The sequence below is a fragment of the Oncorhynchus nerka genome, linkage group LG15 (assembly GCF_034236695.1).
Source record: "Oncorhynchus nerka isolate Pitt River linkage group LG15, Oner_Uvic_2.0, whole genome shotgun sequence".
In the NCBI taxonomy this organism is placed as follows: Eukaryota; Metazoa; Chordata; class Actinopteri; order Salmoniformes; family Salmonidae; genus Oncorhynchus; species Oncorhynchus nerka.
Window position 1 is genome coordinate 4,269,098 of NC_088410.1, and position 20,969 is coordinate 4,290,066.

Here is a 20,969-nt window from a genome sequence, read left to right on the forward strand (position 1 = left end):
CCAACAGTTATGTTACTGATGACACTGTTAGACAGGTAACTAGTAACTAACAGATTACATTTAGAAAGTAACCTACCCAACCCTGGATACAGTATAAAGGTCTCTCCATGGGTGGGAGATGGACATTTAAGATGATCAACACTCTCTTTATATTACTGACTTGTTGACTGATTGATCCATTCATCCTTCCATCCCTCCTCAGCCTTCCTCTCCTCTGAAGACCCAGTGAGGGTGGAGCTCAGTCAGAGAGCTGTTGAGGGACTGGTTAGGAAGAACACTTCTACAGCCAGAGAGGTGAGAGGTCACACACGGTTTAGATGGTAAATATTTATGTCCCCTTGGGAATACAGATATGCATCTGTTGGTCACAGATACTCTGGCAATTCCGAACACAATGCCCGTCCTGGCAGATCTAAACCTAATGCAGCACATCGTGATTTTTGTGCATCCAGACCTAATGCAGCTTGGAATGATCAGATGACAGAAGTCACATTTAGGTGCCAGGTGTAACTGAGGCCATAGACGCTCCATATCCATTACTTTGAGTGTCTTATATAATATTATTAAATGTGTTTCTGTGTTGCAGGGGCAGTCAAGAAATGGAACGGCAAGGCCACAGAACATGACATAAGCAGAGCTGTGGGAGACCACCTCAAGCCCCTGGTAGAGCCGGGGGTGGTGTTCACCACTCCACCACGCCTTCAGCAGGCTGGAAAAGTGGGATTGATCTGTTTGATCCATTTGTCTGTTTCAGTAGTTGAATCCTTTGAAATATTGTTGATTTCAACATTTTTTCATATTCAACAAAAAATGCACTGGATTGGTTAAAGTCGGAAATTGGGTTAATTTGTTTTGTAATATATTCAAATCAAATCAAGCTTTATTTATACAGCACATTTCAGACATGGAATACAACACAACGGGGCTTCAGAGGAAAAAAATGAATAAAAACGATGACAATAAAAAGATAAATATTTCCAACACAACAAACAAAAAAAATGACAATAAAAGCTGAAAAGACTAATGAACAATAACTGTAATATTTACTACAGTCATAAGGATACATACTAAAGAAAAACAATAAAAGCTGAAAAGGAATAACAATGAAACTGAGACTAATGATCATTCTAAGGAAAAGACATTGATTAAAATAGTAAGAATATGATGTAATATCCAACCAGAAATATAAGCTAGTTTTACTACATTGTTTGTAAACAATATAATTGTACCAATAAAAATGCAGTTATTAATCATAATTATTTACGCAATTAAGTGTTACAAAAATGCTAATATTATGAAATATAAAAACCAAATGTACACCCCTTTGTTAATATGTATTGGCAATACTTCACTTAATGGTGAGGCATGGAATAATAAATCATGTATCTTTTGTCAGGCCGAATGTTTGAAATATGAGGTGATTTGAGTCATGAGTCGTCAGTAGTGGAATAAAGACAATTAGCATTTGAATGTCGTCAAGAAATACTGGAGTGATGTAGGATTGTTAATCAAATTGATTATAGACCAATTTATTATACTGCTTTCATGTGTATAGGCTGCAAGTATGTTGAAATTAAGATGTTTTCGAGTCATTAAAAAAAACTAAATATTTTCAACTACAACGTAGAAAACTAAAAAATTTTTTTGTAGTTTTCTTTTCATAACGCAACACTTTTTTTCAGTCACTTTTTTGGTTAATAGCACATAAATAGTTAATCTTTCATTTCAATCCACAGCTGAAATCAATAGAACAGGGCAAACATTTAGGGGTTCTTCATTATGACATCATTATCCTACTCCCATTGCATTGTGACATTTTTTTTTTTCATTGATATAAACGTATCTCTTGTCACATTGAGCACAGTCAGTGGTAAAGTTTATTTCCTTCTGTGTTTTCTCTGGTGCAAAGTCAGCTCCCTAGATTCAGTAAAACTCTTCTCACATTGAACAACTCCTTCATGTATGAATTGTCTGATGTTTAACCAGAGATCTTTTATCAGAGTATCTCTTGTCACATTGATCACAGCTATGAGGTTTCTCTCCTGTATGTGTTCTCTGGTGTGATTTTAAAAGTCCTGACGAAACAAAACTCTTCCCGCAGTCAGAGCATTGGTAAGGTTTCTCTCCTGTGTGTATTCTCTGGTGTACTATCAGGCTGCTTAAGTGCCTAAAACTCCCCCCACATAGCTGACAACTATAAGGTTTCTGTCCTGTGTGTGTTCTCTGGTGTGATTTTAAATGTCCTGACAAAACAAAACACTTCCCACAATCAGAGCAACTATAAGGTTTTTCTCTTCTATGGATTCTCTGATGTATTTTTAGGGTTGCTAAAGAGGTCCAACTCTTCCCACAATTAGAGCAGCTGTGAGGTTTCTCTCCAATGTGTTTTTTCTGGTGTACTTTTAGTGAATCTGATCTTGAGTAAGTCTTCCCACAGTCAGAGCAGTGGTGAGACTTCTTCCCTGTGTGAATTCTCTGGTGTGCCTTCAGTGAATCTGATCTTGAGTAACTCTTCCCACAGACAGAGCAGCGGTGAGACTTCTTCCCTGTGGGTTTCCGCTGGTGTTTCTTGGGTTGTTCTGATGTGGAGAGACTCTCCTCTGCCTCGTCAGCTTCATGATGTTGTTGAGGCTCCCCAGAGGATCCACGATTGTCATGTCTTTCTCCTGTGTGAACAACAAAATCAGACAGATGGTTAAAGGCCCACAACAGCAGAAATCCACTGTTTATTTTAGCTAAAAAGGTGATCCCCCATGATGTCGTACAACAATTTACATCCTTAATGAATGTTTAAATGCTTTTAGAAACTTATTTGACAATTATCTTTAAAAGACAGTCAAATGAGCAACAACAGACTTATTTTGTATTATTGTTTCCACAGTAGTATAGTGGATGATTCTAGACTATAAATACATTATTACAGTTGCTGAAACCCAAAGCAGTGTGTCAGATTACTTTTCGTCTTTTATTATTTAGAAAAGGAATACTTTAACCAAATTGTCTAAATGGATTCTCTGAACATTATCTCACCAGGTTTCCCCATTAGGCAAACCATTAACAGTATTTATATCACCTAGTTCCCCCATTAGGCAAACCAATAACAGTATTTATCTCACCAGGTTCCCCCATTAGGCAAACCATTAACAGTATTTATCTCACCAGGTTCCCCCATTAGGCAAACCATTAACAGTATTTATCTCACCAGGTTCCCCCATTAGGCAAACCATTATCATTACTACATTGTCTATTGCTGTATATCTTCAGTGCTGCTCTTTGTTCACGCCCATTTATCATCCTTCACTCCCTCTAGAGCCTTAGACCCGCCCATCTCTTAAAGAATTCACATTGGAACATGAGAATGTGGCCATGTGATAAAGCAGTGAGGCTTAAAAAAACAAAGATGTCAACAAGAAAATACTTTATTCACTTCAAGTACAAAAGGTAGTAGAAAAATCTGAAAAACGAAGGTCAAACCAATATCTAGACCGAGGCCTTTATCATCAGATCCTTTGAGTAACTCTGGTTCAGGTTATTAAATGAACAAATTCATCTAGCCTGAGAGCATATTTCTGTCCTGCCCTTTGGACCAGGACATGTAATGTCCATGGATTTTCATTGCTAAAGTCATGATCTTCTCCCAAAGAATATGTTTGCCAGGTCGTGTCCAGTCCCGGGGGATGCTTTCACATCTCTGGGACGAAGGACGTCAACATCGAACAGCAGCTGAAACCTGGTTCCATCTGAGGTCACAAAGCTCCTTGGTCACAACACCACCAGGCTCCAGACCATTCAAACTGTAACCTGGTTCACAACACCACCAGGCTCCAGACCATTCAAACTGTAACCTGGTTCACAACACCACCAGGCTCCAGACCATTCAAACTGTAACCTGGTTCACAACAACACCAGGCTCCAGACAATTCAAACTAACCTGGTTCCATCTGAGTGAAAGCTCCTTGGCCACAACAACACCAGGCTCCAGACCATTCAAACTGTAACCTGGTTCACAACAACACCAGGCTCTAAACCATTCAAACTGTAACCTGGTTCACAACAACACCAGGCTCCAGACCATTCAAACTGTAACCTGGTTCACAACAACACCAGGCTCCTGACCTTTCAAACTGTAACCTGGTTCACAACAACACCAGGCTTCAGACCTTTCAAACTGTAGATAGATGTAAAATATATTAATCTAGCTAGCCAGCTAGTTGAACATGCAAATAAACTACCTCAATCTATAACCCAGTAGCGAGCTATCTAGCTATCATTTAATAATGTCTAGCTATCTAACTATCATTTAATAATGTCTAGCCAGCCAGCAATCTTAGCATGTGTCCCAATCAAAACCAAACATTAACACCACACATCAGTTCAACAACTGCAGAGTTTGTGCCTCTGTATTTAAGACAGTACTTACTAGTGTTAATCAGGGAACGGTTTCTCAAAACCATTTCACGGTTAAGTTCATCGTTAGAACCATTGGACGCCTTAAGATGACTTTGGGAAACCGGGCCCAGATATCCAGTTTCCTTCTCTTCCTCCTCCTCCTCTTTTTTCGATGTAACAGTCATCTCCCCCTCCCCCTCTTTCACTCCAAAAACTGCATCCTCCTCTTTCTCTGCCTCCTCTTCTTTTACTGTAACATCCTCTTCCTCTTTCACTCTGAACGTATCTTCCTCTTCTTTCACTGAAACGTCTTTCTCTTCTTCTTTCACTGTAACAGACTCACCCTCTACTTGCTTTTGTATTGTAACATCCCCCTCTTCATCCTCCTTTTTCACTCTGAACGAGTCTTCCTCTTCTTTCACTGAAACGTCTTTCTCTTCTTCTTTCACTGTAACAGACTCACCCTCTACTTGCTTTTGTATTGTAACATCCCCCTCTTCATCCTCCTTTTTCACTCTGAACGAGTCTTCCTCTTCTTTCACTGAAACGTCTTTCTCTTCTTCTTTCACTGAAACAGCCTCGACCTCTACTTGTTTTTCTATTGTAACATCTTTCTCGTCCTCTTCCTCCGTTCTTCAGCAGACCTCCTCTTCTTTAACAGCAGGAGAGTAGCTTAGTGAACTCATGGTCGAAGATGTTAGCTAGCTAGGCTAATGCTAACTTAATAAAACTTAACTTAACTAGATGACCAATAACACCACCGTAAATATTAAATTAAATCGGATAACTTAGTCGACGACAGAAGTGTGTTTAAAACACAGTGTCAAATATACACTTAAAGCGTCTAAAGAGCTTTATTGGTTCGTCTATTTTGTCTAGCAAGCTACCGAGGTGTCTGACTAACTGTTGCTGCTGTTGAAAGAAGCGTTCCGTCCACTAGATTATACGTCACACCAGTAGCATAACCTTAAGACCGCCATCTGCTGACTGGAGGGGGGAACGCAGATGAGTAAAATGTATCTATTTTATTTTCAGATAACAAGTTAAAGTGTAGGAATCATGAGTTTTTACTCACCAGTGTAACAATACATTGTGGTTAAAGACTTAGTAACTTAGTTGTAGTCACGATCTGGTTACCTATACTATATAAAATAATATAATATAATATGTAGGTCTTATACTAGCTCGGTGGCTAACGTCAGCAACACATCATGCTCTTCACCGACTGTGTGGCCAAAGATTAAACTTTATAACTAACCCAAGATGGACCAGAACCTGTCGTTTCCAATGGGAGCAAATTAATCATAGTGGGCGGAGCCAAGGACGAGCAAGAGAGATCCTATTGGCGCATTCTAATGTTTATTTCAATACTCCCTTGCACTCCTTCTAAACAATTTCCACTGGATGTCATAAGGTGAAAGCACCAATTTGTAAGTCGCTCTGGATAAGAGCGTCTGCTAAATGACTTAAATGTAAATGTAAAATGTAACAATGCAATTACTTTGAAACTTTGGCAAAACGTCATGTCTTCAAAACGTAGTCCACTCTGTTTGTTACAGATTCTAGTTATGGAAACAGAAAACTGTATTGAGATCAAACGTTTGATCGATGGGAAAATCAGCAGAATGTCGGCCAGAATCCATCTTGCTCTATCTTCTACCACTGGGCTTCCTCTCATCACCATATATAGTTGTGAGTGAAAACCGTCAACCGGATGCCTCACATTTATACGTCAGGTGAAACATCTGGCTCATTGTTCTGTAGTGGCTGTATTATTAGGTGGTGGGCGGAAGCTAGTGAAGTTAATAGTGAAGTTAATAGTGAAGTTAATCGGTCCCAGTCGAGAGAGGATCCTGATTTTTTTTGTATAGGACAGTAAAATATTGTTATGATGACTATAACATTTGTTGGCACCTGCAATTTTTTGCACATCTTCTCATACATTTTTTTTTTTTTTAACACTGTCTGTCTATCTGCTCAGGCAAATTTGCCGAACTCCTAAACCTGGAACCAATCAGAAGTCCCGTACAGACCCCTGGTGATGTAGGCAGCCAATGGCCTGCTTTTATCTACGATGCAACTACAGCCTCTTGTGAAAACATGAGCTGCTGTCTGATGAAGAGAAACAGACGTGTCTAGCTCCCAAAGACTGAAATGAGATAATAATATTTTTTAGAGCGCACTTCAAATATTCAGCTGCAATAAGAATTATCTTGATAGTATGAAGATGTAACTGTAATTTATCCAATGTATTGTAAAGCTAGCCAATGTTACAGTTTGAATAGCCTAGCCAGCTACTGTAAATGTATTGTAAAGCTAGCCAATGTTACAGTTTGAATAGCCTAGCCAGCTACTGTAAATGTATTGTAAAGCTAGCCAATGTTACAGTTTGAATAGCCTAGCCAGCTACTGTAAATGTATTGTAAAGCTAGCCAATGTTACACTTTGAATAGCCTAGCCAGCTACTGTAAATGTATTGTAAAGCTAGCCAATGTTACAGTTTGAATAGCCAATGTTAGCCAGCTACTGTAAATATCAATGTGTGTTGCATTAGCTCGCTCTCAGTCAATGAATGACATTTTTTGAGTCATATGTTGATTTGTTTAACACTTTTTTTGTAAAGCGTTACTACATGATTCCATGTGTTATTTCATTAGTTTGGATGTCTTCATTAGTATTATTATTATTCTACAATGTAGAAAATAGTCTAAATGAAGAAAAACCCTGGAATGAGTAGGCGTGTCCAAACATTTGACTGGTACTGAATGTAAATGTGATAAAGTTTAAAACATGTTTTTTTTGAAATATAAATTTGCAAAACAATCTACAAATCTGTTTTTGCTTTGTCATTATGGGGTGTTTGTTTAACACTTTTTTTCGTGTAGATTGATTAGTATTATTATTAGGATAGTAAAAAAAAAACCCTGGAATGTTTTAATACAATAACAAAACAAAAACAAAACAATCAATAACAAAACATTGAAAAAAAAAAAATGTTTTAATACAATAACAAAACAAAAACAATAACAAAACAAAAACAAAAACAATAACAAAACAAAAAAGTGGAAAAAAGTCAAGGGGTCTGAATACTTTCAGAAGGCACTGTCCAAAGAAAAGTAGCACATATTAGAACGTTTTCTCTAACGGTGAGCTTGAGATTGAGGTTAACTCAATCATTTAATGCTAAGCCATCAATGTTAAAATATTAGCATATTTGGGGCGGCAGGGTAGCCTAGTGGTTAGAGCGTTGGACTAGTAACTGGAAGGAGGTTGCAAGTTCAAAATCCCTGAGCTGACAAGGTACAAATCTGTCGTTCTGCCCCTGAACAGGCAGTTAACCCACTGTTCCTAGGCCGTCATTGAAAATAAGAATTTGTTCTTAACTGACTTGCCTAGTTAAATAATGTTTAAAAAATAAAAAAATATTAGAACGTATTCTCAGTCTCTAACTGTGCATCTCTGAGCTAAGGTTAACTCAATCATTTAATGCTAAGACATCAATATTAGCTCCTTGTTCCTCAGCCTTAATAATAGTTGCATAATGGTAAACCTAGACACTTGCATCTTATAGTATTCTGAGTGGTGATGATAGGCTCACAACCTTGGCTATACCCACTGGATTCTATTACGGGCCCTAGCGTTACATGGTTGGATCAGATTTCATTTCTACAACATCATCATTTCTACCCTACAAAATGGTTGGATCATTTCCCTACCTTTCTACATAATCATTTCTACCAACCTACATAATGTTGGATCATTTCCCAACCTACATAATGGTTGGATCATTTCTAACCTATAATGGTTGGATCATTTCCACCAACCTACATAATGGTTGGATCATTTCCACCAACCTACATAATGGTTGGATCATTTCCCAACCTACATAATGGTTGGATCATTTCCAAACCTACATAATGGTTGGATCATTTCCACCAACCTACATAATGGTTGGATCATTTCCAACCTACACCTGGTTGGATCATTTCACCAACCTACATAATGGTTGGATCATTTCCACCAACCTACATAATGGTTGGATCATTTCCACCAACCTACATAATGGTTGGATCATTTCCAAACTAATAATGGTTGGATCATTTCCATCATAATGGTTGGATCATTTCCCAACCTACATAATGGTTGGATCATTTCCACAACCTGCTCAAATGGTTGGATCATTTCCATAAAGGTTGGATCATTTCACTAAAATGGTTGGATCATTTCCACATGGTGGATCATAGATGACTCAAAGTCGATGGGGATTTGAAAAAGAAATAAAGGGAACACTAAAAATAACACATCCTAGAACTGAATGAATGAAATATTCTTATTAAATACTTTTTTCTTTACATAGTTGAATGTGCTGACAACAAAATCACACAAAATGTATCAATGGAAATCAAATGTATCAACCCACGGAGGTCTGGATTTGGAGTCACACTCAAAATTAAAGTGGAAACCCACACTACAGGCTGATCCAACTTTGATGTAATGTCCTTAAAACAAGTCAAAATGAGGCTCAGTAGTGTGTGTGGCCTCCACGTGCCTGTATGACCTCCCTACAACGCCTGGGCATGCTCCTGATGAGGTGGCGGATGGTCTCCTGAGGGATCTCTTCCCAGACCTGGACTAAAGCATCCGCCAACTCCTGGACAGTCTGTGGTGCAACGTGGCGTTGGTGGATGGAGCGAGACATGATGTCCCAGATGTGCTCAATTGAATTCAGGTCTGGGGAACGGGCGGGCCAGTCCATAGCATCAATGCCTTCCTCTTGCAGGAACTTCTGACACACTCCAGCCACATGAGGTCTAGCATTGTCTTGCATTAGGAGGAACCCAGCACAGGGCGCCAGTGGCGAATTTGCCAATCTTGGTGTTCTCTGTAAGCACAACCCCCACCTGTGGACGTCAGGCCCTCATACCACCCTTAGAGAGTCTGTTTCTGACCGTTTGAGCAGACACATGCACATTTGTGGCCTGCTGGAGGTCATTTTGCAGGGCTCTGGCAGTGCTCCTCTTGCTCCTCCTTGCACAAAGGCGGAGGTAGCGGTCCTGCTGCTGGGTTGTTGCCCTCCTACGGCCTCCACGTCTCCTGATGTACTGGCCCGTCTCCTGGTAGCGCCTCCATGCTCTGGAGCTGACTGACAGACACAGCAGACAGACACAGCAAACCTTCTTGCCACAGCTCGCATTAATGTGCCATCCTGGATGAGCTGCACTACCTGAGCCACTTGTGTGGGTTGTAGACTCCGTTTCATGCTACCACTAGAGTGAAAGCACCGCCAGCATTCAAAAGTGACCAAAACATCAGCCAGGAAGCATAGGAACCGAGAAGTGGTCTGTGGTCACCACCTGCAGAACCACTCCTTTATTGGGGGTGTCTTGCTAATTGCCTATAATTTCCACCTGTTGTCTATTCCATTTGCACAACAGCATGTGAAATGTATTGTCAATCAGTGTTGCTTCCTAAGTGGACAGTTGGATTTCACAGAAGTGTGATTGACTTGGAGTTACATTGTGTTGTTTAAGTGTTCCCTTTATTTTTTTGAGCAGTGTAGTACCGAGGGCACAGCTGGGGGCAGAGGGAGGTCTTTGTGTTGTTTAAGTGTTCCCTTTATTTTTTTGAGCAGTGTAGTACCGAGGGCACAGCTGGGGGCAGAGGGAGGTCTTTGTGTTGTTTAAGTGTTCCCTTTATTTTTTTGAGCAGTGTATATTACACTACAATTTCTAAATTTTCAACAAAAATGTACTGGATTGGTTGAAAAGTGATACAATTTACACAGTATGCACTATTTTGACATAGTGTAAGATATACTGAATTGATACTATTTTTCATTTTTTTTAAAAACATTTCATTTTTTCAATTGAACCTTTATTGAACTAGGCAAGTCAGTTAAGAACAAATGATTATTTACAAAGACTGCCAACAACAACCTGGACGACGCTGGGCCCATTGTGGGACTCACTATCACGGCCTGTTGTGATACAGCCTAGATTCGAACCAGGGTGTCTGTAGTGACGCCTCAAACACGTATTTTTTTTGTTGGTTTTTGCAAGAGTGTTGATTGGTCAGTCATTGGGTTCATTTGTTTTTTTGCAATAAGTTCAAATCAAATCAAGCTTTATTTATATAAACACATTTCACATTTCAGAAATTTTGCTTCACAGGAAAAAAAAAAAAATTAAATTAATATTTACTACACAACATATGATAAAAAAAACTAAAGAATAACAAAAAAAACTGAAAGACTAATGATCATTCTAAGGAAAAGCCATGGATTAAAATAGTCAGAATAGGATGTAATATCAAACCCAAAATATAAGTTAGTAAACAATATAATTGTACCGAAAAATTGTCAAATAATTCTGATGACTAAATGTAAATATTTTGAAATATCAAACCGAACCCCTTTTAAAATGTATTGACAATAATGTATTTTAAACTGTCACTTAAAAAAATTAAATAATAATAATTAGATATCCATCGGGCATAGTCCATCGGGCATAGTCCTAATTTAAAAAAAAAAAATGTACATTTTTTTTTTGTGCTATTTTTTAAATCAGAACAGTTCTAACTTGTTCAAATAATTTTTTTGTGAAAAAGTCAAATCAATAACCAATATGAAAACAGTTCAAATAATAACTATGTTTTGTGATAGTGAAAAGTCAAATCAATAACCAATATGTAGAAACAGTTTGTGATATTGAAAAGTCAAATCAATAACCAATATGTAGAAACAGTTTGTGATAGTGAAAAGTCAAATCAATAACCAATATGTAGAAACAGTTTGTGATATTGAAAAGTCAAATCAATAACCAATATGTAAAATCAGTTTGTGATATTGAAAAGTCAAATCAATAACTATGTAGAAACACAAACCTGTTCCACAGTAGTAATCATAAAATCATATCATCATTTTATTTTAGACCCAAGCCACCCCAAGACTTTGAATTACTCCCCTCTGGGCGCAGGTATAGGGCCTCAGCAGGAAAAACAGAACGAGACAATAATTTATGCCAGGTGTGATATCCCTCCTAAATAGCTCGGGCGAATGTTCCCATTGACCCTGTCAGGCCAGCAGGCTAGTCTTTTCTTCTTCTTAAAAAAAAAAGTTGTATTTCTTACTATTATTATAGGTACGTAACTGTTATGAAAGTTGTATTGTCAATCTTGTTTTGTATTTAAACGCCACTTTAAATGTGTAAATTTCCCCATGGGGACAATAAAGTCAGTAAGTAAGTATATTAATTACGCTGTTGTTTTGACAACTGGCAATACATCTATTAGGGGAAAATCAGGTTGTATGTGCTGTTGAATCTAACACAACTAAAAAAAAAAAAACACATGGAAATGGGAGATATCTTTTACCTCCACTGGTTAGAGGACAACCTGCAGAAAACAGCTAGCTACATTTTGAAGTGCTGCATTCTCATTCAAATGGGGCGCCAAGTGTAACAACTCTTTTTTCTTGTTAATCACTTTTTTGTTAATCAAATAAATAGTACTCATTATTTCCCCTGATGAGGCCTGGATTCATCCCGAGGCTAATATCTATATCACGCTGAAATCAATAGAACAGGGGGTCAAACGTTTACGATTCTACATTGTGACATCATTAAAATACTCCTACTACAATGTTAAAACATTCTACATTGTGACATCATTAAAATACTCCTACTACAATGTTATAACATTTTACATTGTGACATCATTAAAATACTCCTACTACAATGTTAAAAACATTGTGACATTTTATTGATATCATGAAACAACTTCATGTATGTATTTTCAAAACTTTACCAGCATATCTCTTTCCACATTGATCACAGCTATAAGAATTCTCTCCTGTGTGTGTTCTCTGGTGTTATATCAGGATGTTTGGATAAAACTCTTCCCACTTTGATTACAGCTATGAGGTTTCTCTCTTGTGTGTCCGCTGGTGAATAGTCAGATGGCTAGATGAAGTAAAACTTTTCACACATTGATCACAGCTATAAGGTTTCTCTCCTGTGTGAGATCTCCGGTGTATAGTCAGACTGCTAGATGTAACAAATTTCTTCTCACACTGATCACAGCTATAAGGTTTCTCTCCTGTGTGTGTTCTCTGATGTACCTTCAGGCAGCTTGAGTGAGTAAACCTTTTCCCACATTGATCACAGCTAAAAAGTTTCTCTCAGTGTGAATTCTCTGGTGTAATTGTAATGTATATAATTTTGAAAAACTCTTCCCACAGTCAGAGCAGCTATAAAGTTTCTCTCCAGTGTGAATTCTCTGGTGTGATTGTAATGTATATAATTTTGAGAAACTCTTCCCACAGTCAGCGCAGCTATAAGGTTTCTCCCCTGTGTGTGTTCTCTGGTGTGTTTTTAGGCTGCTTGGAACATTAAAACTCTTTCCACATTGATCACAGCTATAAGGTTTCTCTCCTGTATGGATTCTCTGATGTCTTTTAAGGTCTGCTGAAGAGGTAAACCTCTTCCCACAGTCAGAGCAGCAGTGAGATGTCTCTCCAGTGTGAATTCTCTGGTGTACTTTTAGTGAATCTGATCTGGAATAACTCTTCCCACAGTCAGAGCAGTGGTGAAGTTTCTTCCCTGTGGGTTTCCGCTGGTGTTTCTTGAGGTGTTCTGATGTGGAGAGACTCTCCTCTGCCTCGTCAGCATCATGCTGTTGTTGAGGCTCCCCAGAGGATCCACAATAGTCACGTCTCTCTCCTGTGTGAACAACAAAGTCAGACAGATGATTAAAGGGCCACTGTTTATTTTAGCTGAAAGGTGATGCCCCTTGTTGTAAGTACAACAATTTACATCTGTAATGAAAATATATTATATAATATAAATATATTATATTATATAAATATATAATATAAAAATATATGACAGTCGGTTCAACAACAGTAATACTGTCTTATTTTTCCTCTCACTTCAGAAGTAACATTCATGATTCTAGGCTAAAAAATATTATTATTATTATTACAGAAACTCAAAGCAGTGTAGCAGACCACTTCATCAATATTGGCCCCTTTCTGTGTTTGCTAAACTTTCAGCACGAGTGCAATGCGCACGCAATTTGGTTGCAGAAACTCCTCCCTGAGAATGCAGAAACCTTTAGTTATGGATGTAGTATATCTGCGTATAGCAAAGAAATTGGCGAGATTGTAGTTTTTTCACAATGTATTCTGAATATTACCACAGACTTTTAGAGCAAGATCGGGTGTGCTACTCAAGGAAACTCACTTTAACTTCTTGGTGACATGGGGGGCAGTATTGAGTAGCTTGGAAGAATAAGGTGCCCAGAGTAAACTGCCTGCTACTCAGACATAAAAGCTAGAATATGCATATAATTTGTATATTTGGGCTAGAAAACACTCTGAAGTAACTAAAACCGTTTGAAAGATGTCTGTGAGTATAACAGAACTCATATGGCAGGCGAAAACCTAAGAAAAATTCAACCAGGAAGTGGGAAATCTGAGGCTTGTAGGTTTTCCAACTCAGCCCCTATTGAAGATACAGTGGGATATTGGTCATCTTGCACTTCCTAAGGCTTCCACTAGATGTCAACAGTCTTTAGAACCTTGTTTGAGGCTTCTACTGTGAAGGGGGGCTGAATGAGAGGGGAATGAGTCAGGTGTCTGGCAGAGTACCTTGGGCTCATGACGCGCGGTCATGTGAGAGTTACCTCGCGTTCCATTGCTTTTCTACAGACAAAAGAATTCTCCGGTTGGAACATTATTGAAGATGGATGTTAAAAACATCCTAAAGATTGATTGATTCTATACATCGTTTGACATCTTTCTACGGACTGTAACAGAACTTTTTGAACTTTTTGTCCGACCTTTCGGGTGGACTTGCACACGCGTTTGGATTTGTTTACCAAACGCCCTAACAAAAGGGGGTATTTGGACATAAATTATGAACTTTATCAAACAAACCAAACATTTATTGTGGAACTGGGATTCCTGGGAGTGCATTCTGATGAAGATCATCAAACGTAAGTGAATATTTATAATGCTATTTCTGACTAATGTTGACTGCACAACATGGCAGATATCTGCTTGGCTGTTTTAGTCTCTGAGCGCCGTACTCAGATTATTGCATGGTATGCTTTTTCCGTAAAGTAAAAAAAAATCTGACACAGTGGTTCCATTAAGGAGAAGTTTATCTAAAGTTCCATGTATAACAGTTGTATCTTTTATCAATGTTTATTATGAGTATTTCTGCAAAAATCACCGGATGTTTTGGAATCAAAACATTACTGCACTTAACGCGCCAATGTAAACTGAGATGTTTGGATATAAATATGCACATTATCGAACAAAACATACATGTATCTTTGGCTGGAAAATGGCTGTGTTTTTTTGACTTGGCAATGAGTATTTCTGTGAATTGATGTGGCTCTCTGCAAAATCGTCGCATGTTTTGGAAATACTGAACATAACACGCCAATGTAAAATAAGATTTTTGGATATAAATATGTACTTTATCGAGCAAAACATACATGTATTGTGTAACATGAAGTCCTATGAGTGTCATCTGATGAAGATCATCAAAGGTTAGTGATTCATTTGATCTATATTTCTGCTTTGGCTGTGTTTTTCTGTGACTTGGTGGTGCTTTCGCTGTAAAGCCTTTTTGAAATCACACACTGTGGCTGGATTAACGAGAATTTTATCTTTAAAATGGTGTAAATACTTGAGGAAAATGCTTGAGGAATTTTAATTATGAGATTCTTGTTGTTTTGAATTTGGCACCCTGTACTTTCACTTGCCATTGGCTGGTTGGGATGCTACCGTTCCACCCAGTTCTCATAGGTTGACAGAAAAAACAGCCTCCATTAACAGGTTGCTTATGAGTGCAGTTCACACTACTTTTGGATTATAATTGTAAGGCTTGTTTGAATCACCTGCTTAATATAACGTTTGTGCCATCGTCTCAAATAAACCGCTTTAGACTTAAAAAAAATACTAACCAGTAAAATGCTCTGTGGCTAGCTTTTCCATCAGCCTGATAGTGAGTATTTAGCATTCAAGCTAACAAGTGCTGCATCCAAAACAGGTATTTTGCTAACAATTATCTTATAGACTGTTCAAGCAATAATCAAAACAACAATTGTAAGCATTTTGAGAACCCCAAATAGTGTTTTTGGTTAGAAGTACAAACCTGGTAAATCTAGGCTGTTGAATGGTCCCAGATGGTGACCAGTTTATTTAGAAGTAATAACCTGGTAAATCTAGACTGTTGAATGGTCCCAGATGGTGAACAGTTTATTTAGAAGTAATAACCTGGTAAATCTAGACTGTTGAATGGTCCCAGATGGTGAACAGTTTATTTAGTAATAACCTGGTAAATCTAGACTGTTGAATGGTCCCAGATGGTGCTCCTGTAAATGCATAAGAGCGTCTGCTAAATGACAAAAAAAGAATAAAACCAAAATACATTGATATGAATAACTGGTTAAATATATACTGTATGCCCACCAGAGCTGTTGCCAGAGAATCTAATGTTAATTTCTCTACCATAAGCCGCTTCCAACGTCATTTTAGCGAATTTGGTAGAATTTCCACCATGCTTCACAACCACAGACCCAGGACCTCCACATTCGTCTGAGACCAGCCACCCAGACAACTGATGAAACCACAGACCACATGTAATCACACCAGCCCAGGACCTCCACATTCGTCTGAGACCAGCCACCCGATGAAACTGAACTTTTTCTGTCTGTAATAAAGACATTTTGTGGGGGGAAAACGTATTCTGATTGGCTGCACGCCTGCCCAGTCAAGTGAAATCCCTAGATTATGGCCTAATGAATTTATTTCAATTGACTGATTTTTTTATATGAACTGTAGGGCGACGCACAATTGGCCCAACATCGTCCGGGTGTGGCCGTCAGTAAAATCGGTGAAATTCTTGCAAGTTACCTTTATATTTTTGTTCAGTATTTAATAAGTGTCCCGAATGTATTTTTACTATGTTACGTCTAGTCTGTGAGACCAGGCTGTAAACCGAGGTATTTGTGATCAATATGATGAACCCGTTTTCACAACATTTAAGAACCTGGTGATAGAAAACAGTGTGAATGTAATAATGACAATGGACTTACGCAGGAGTAATTTAGCGAACTGGTAGCGTTTTCATTTGACTTAGAAAGAGTAGGACCACATCAATTTCAATTGATTGTAGCAATATACCTGAGAACACCGTGTTTAAGTCAGTCAGTACTCTCAAGTCAGATTGAGACATTCACTTGACGTCCGGGCAATCCATTCTTCTTTCCATAAATAAATGCAAAAGGACAGCTGAAAGATGCTCTTTTCCCTAAACTTTATTTATTGTTTGGAGAGACGGGGTTCCATCCTCCCAGGTAGATGGGCTGGTGTAGGATCCTTTAGGGTTAAAGTAGTGGGTTGGTGTTGGATCCTTTAGGGTTAAAGTAGTGGGTTGGTGTTGGATCCTTTAGGGTTAAAGTAGTGGGATGGTGTAGGATCCTTTAGGGTTAAAGTAGTGGGATGGTGTAGGATCCTTCAGGGTTAAAGTAGTGGGATGGTGTAGGATCCTTTAGGGTTAAAGTAGTGGGATGGTGATGGATCCTTTAGGGTTAACGTAGTGAGATGGTGTAGGATCCTATAGGGTTAAAGTAGTGGGTTGGTGTTGGATCCTTTAGGGTTAAAGTAGTGGGATGGTGTTGGATCCTTTAGGGTTAAAGTAGTGGGATGGTGTAGGATCCTTTAGGGTTAAAGTAGTGGGATGGTGTAGGATCCTTTAGGGTTAAAGTAGTGGGATGGTGTTGGATCCTTTAGGGTTAAAGTAGTGAGATGGTGTAGGATCCTTTAGGGTTAAAGTAGTGGGATGGGATGGTGTAGGATCCTTTAGGGTTAAAGTAGTGGGATGGGATGGTGTAGGATCCTTTAGGGTTAAAGTAGTGGGATGGTGTTGGATCCTTTAGGGTTAAAGTAGTGGGATGGGATGGTGTAGGATCCTTTAGGGTTAAAGTAGTGGGATGGTGTAGGATCCTTTAGGTTAAAGTAGTGGGATGGTGTAGGATCCTTTAGGGTTAAAGTAGTGGGATGGTGTAGGATCCTTTAGGGTTAAAGTAGTGGGGTGGTGTAGGATCCTTTAGGGTTAAAGTAGTGGGGTGGTGTAGGATCCTTTAGGGTTAAAGTAGTGGGATGGTGTAGGATCCTTTAGGGTTAAAGTAGTGGGATGGGGTTAAAGTAGTGGGATGGTGTTGGTGTAGGATCCTTTAGGGTTAAAGTAGTGGGATGGTGTAGGATCCTTTAGGTTAAAGTAGTGGGATGGTGTAGGATCCTTTAGGGTTAAAGTAGTGGGATGGTGTTGGATCCTTTAGGGTTAAAGTAGTGGGATGGTGTAGGATCCTTTAGGGTTAAAGTAGTGGGATGGTGATGGATCCTTTAGGGTTAACGTAGTGAGATGGTGTGTAGGATCCTTTAGGGTTAAAGTAGGGTTAAAGTGGGGATGGTGTTGGATCCTTTAGGGTTAAAGTAGTGGGATGGTGTAGGATCCTTTAGGTTAAAGTAGTGGGATGGTGTAGGATCCTTTAGGGTTAAAGTAGTGGGATGGTGTTGGATCCTTTAGGTAGTGAGATGGTGTAGGATCCTTTAGGGTTAAAGTAGTGGGATGGGATGGTGTAGGATCCTTTAGGGTTAAAGTAGTGGGATGGGATGGTGTAGGATCCTTTAGGGTTAAAGTAGTGGGATGGTGTTGGATCCTTTAGGGTTAAAGTAGTGGGATGGGATGGTGTAGGATCCTTTAGGGTTAAAGTAGTGGGATGGTGTAGGATCCTTTAGGGTTAAAGTAGTGGGATGGTGTAGGATCCTTTAGGGTTAAAGTAGTGGGATGGGATGGTGTTGGATCCTTTAGGGTTAAAGTAGTGGGATGGTGTAGGACCCTATAAGGTTAAAGTAGTGGGATGGTGTAGGATACTTTAGGGTTAAAGTAGTGGGATGGTGTAGGATCCTTTAGGGTTAAAGTAGTGGGATGGTGTAGGATCCTTTAGGGTTAAAGTAGTGGGATGGTGTTGGATCCTTTAGGGTTAAAGTAGTGGGATGGTGTAGGATCCTTTATAGGGCCAGAGTAGTGGGATGGTGTTGGATCCTTTAGGGTTAAAGTAGTGGGATGGTGTAGGATCCTTTAGGGTTAAAGTAGTGGGATGGGATGGTGTAGGATCCTATTGGGTTAAAGTAGTGGTATGGGATGGTGTTGGATCCTTTAGGGTTAAAGTAGTGGGCTGGTGTAGGATCCTTTAGGGTTAAAGTAGTGGTATGGGATGGTGTTGGATCCTTTAGGGTTAAAGTAGTGGGATGGTGTAGGATCCTTTAGGGTTAAAGTAGTGGGATGGTGTAGGATCCTTTAGGGTTAAAGTAGTGGGATGGTGTAGGATCCTATAGGGTTAAAGTAGTGGGATGGTGTTGGATCCTTTAGGGTTAAAGTAGTGGGATGGTGTAGGATCCTTTATAGGGCCAGTGTGGTGTAGATCCTTTAGGGTTAAAGTAGTGAGATGGTGTAGGATCCTATAGGTTAAAGTAGTGGGATGGTGTTGGATCCTTTAGGGTTAAAGTAGTGGGATGGTGTTGGATCCTTTAGGGTTAAAGTAGTGGGATGGTGTAGGATCCTTTAGGGTTAAAGTAGTGGTATGGGCTGGTGTAGGATCCTTTAGGGTTAAAGTAGTGGGATGGGATGGTGTAGGATCCTATAAAGTAGTGGGATGGTGTAGGATCCTTTAGGGCCAAAGTAGTGGGATGGTGTAGGATCCTTTAGGGTTAAAGTAGTGGGATGGTGTAGGATCCTTTAGGGTTAAAGTAGTGGGATGGTGTAGGATCCTTTAGGGTTAAAGTAGTGGGCTGGTGTAGGATCCTTTAGGGTTAAAGTAGTGGTATGGGATGGTGTTGGATCCTTTAGGGTTAAAGTAGTGGGATGGTGTAGGATCCTTTAGGGTTAAAGTAGTGGGATGGTGTAGGATCCTTTAGGGTTAAAGTAGTGGGATGGTGTAGGATCCTATAGGGTTAAAGTAGTGGGATGGTGTTGGATCCTTTAGGGTTAAAGTAGTGGGATGGTGTAGGATCCTTTAGGGTTAAAGTAGTGGGATGGTGTTGGAACCTTTAGGGTTAAAGCAGTGGGATGGTGTAGGATCCTTTAGGGTTAAAGTAGTGGTATGGGATGGTGTTGGATCCTTTAGGGTTAAAGTAGTGGTATGGTGTAGGATCCTTTAGGGTTAAAGTAGTGGGATGGTGTTGGATCCTTTAGGGTTAAAATAGTGGGATGGTGTAGGATCCTTTATGGTTAAAGTAGTGGGATGGTGTAGGATCCTTCAGGGTTAAAGTAGTGGGATGGTGTTGGATCCTTTAGGGTTAAAGTAGTGGTATGGGCTGGTGTAGGATCCTATAGGGTTAAAGTAGTGGGATGGGATGGTGTAGGATCCTTTAGGGTTAAAGTAGTGGGATGGTGTAGGATCCTATAGGGCCAAAGTAGTGGGATGGTGTTGGATCCTTTAGGGTTAAAGTAGTGGGGTGGTGTTGGATCCTTTAGGGTTAAAGTAGTGGGATGGTGTAGGATCCTTTAGGGTTAAAGTAGTGGGATGGTGTAGGATCCTTTATGGTTAAAGTAGTGGGATGGTGTAGGATCCTTCAGGGTTAAAGTAGTGGGATGGTGTTGGATCCTTTGGGGTTAAAGTAGTGGTATGGGCTGGTGTAGGATCCTATAGGGTTAAAGTAGTGGGATGGGATGGTGTAGGATCCTTTAGGGTTAAAGTAGTGGGATGGTGTAGGATCATTTAGGGTTAAAGTAGTGGGATGGTGTTGGATCCTTTAGGGTTAAAGTAGTGGGATGGTGTAGGATCCTTTAGGTTAAAGTAGTGGGATGGTGTTGGATCCTTTAGGGTTAAAGTAGTGGGATGGTGTAGGATCCTTTATAGGGCCAGAGTAGTGGGATGGTGTTGGATCCTTTAGGGTTAAAGTAGTGGGATGGTGTAGGATCCTTTAGGGTTAAAGTAGTGGGATGGTGTAGGATCCTTTAGGGTTAAAGTAGTGGGATGGTGTAGGATCCTTTAGGGTTAAAGTAGTGAGATGGTGTAGGATCCTTTAGGGTTAAAGTAGTGGGATGGGATGGTGTAGGATCCTTTAGGGTTAAAGTAGTGGGATGGGATGGTGTAGGATCCTTTAGGGTTAAAGTAGTGGGATGGTGTTGGATCCTTTAGGGTTAAAGTAGTGGGATGGGATGGTGTAGGATCCTTTAGGGTTAAAGTAGTGGGATGGTGTAGGATCCTTTAGGGTTAAAGTAGTGGGATGGTGTAGGATCCTTTAGGGTTAAAGTAGTGGGATGGGATGGTGTTGGATCCTTTAGGGTTAAAGTAGTGGGATGGTGTAGGACCCTATAAGGTTAAAGTAGTGGGATGGTGTAGGATACTTTAGGGTTAAAGTAGTGGGATGGTGTAGGATCCTTTAGGGTTAAAGTAGTGGGATGGTGTAGGATCCTTTAGGGTTAAAGTAGTGGGATGGTGTTGGATCCTTTAGGGTTAAAGTAGTGGGATGGTGTAGGATCCTTTATAGGGCCAGAGTAGTG

The 20,969-nt window shown here is 39.6% G+C and overlaps 1 long non-coding RNA gene across 1 annotated transcript; it reads right to left on the reverse strand.

The window, feature by feature from the left end:
- Window positions 1–862: 862 nt before the first annotated feature.
- On the reverse strand, window positions 863–5,012 carry LOC135560378 (uncharacterized). Its single transcript, XR_010458888.1, has 2 exons — window positions 4,421–5,012; window positions 863–2,666 (listed from the first exon to the last, which is right to left on the reverse strand). It is a non-coding gene; the product is annotated as an uncharacterized LOC135560378 (long non-coding RNA).
- Window positions 5,013–20,969: the final 15,957 nt, after the last annotated feature.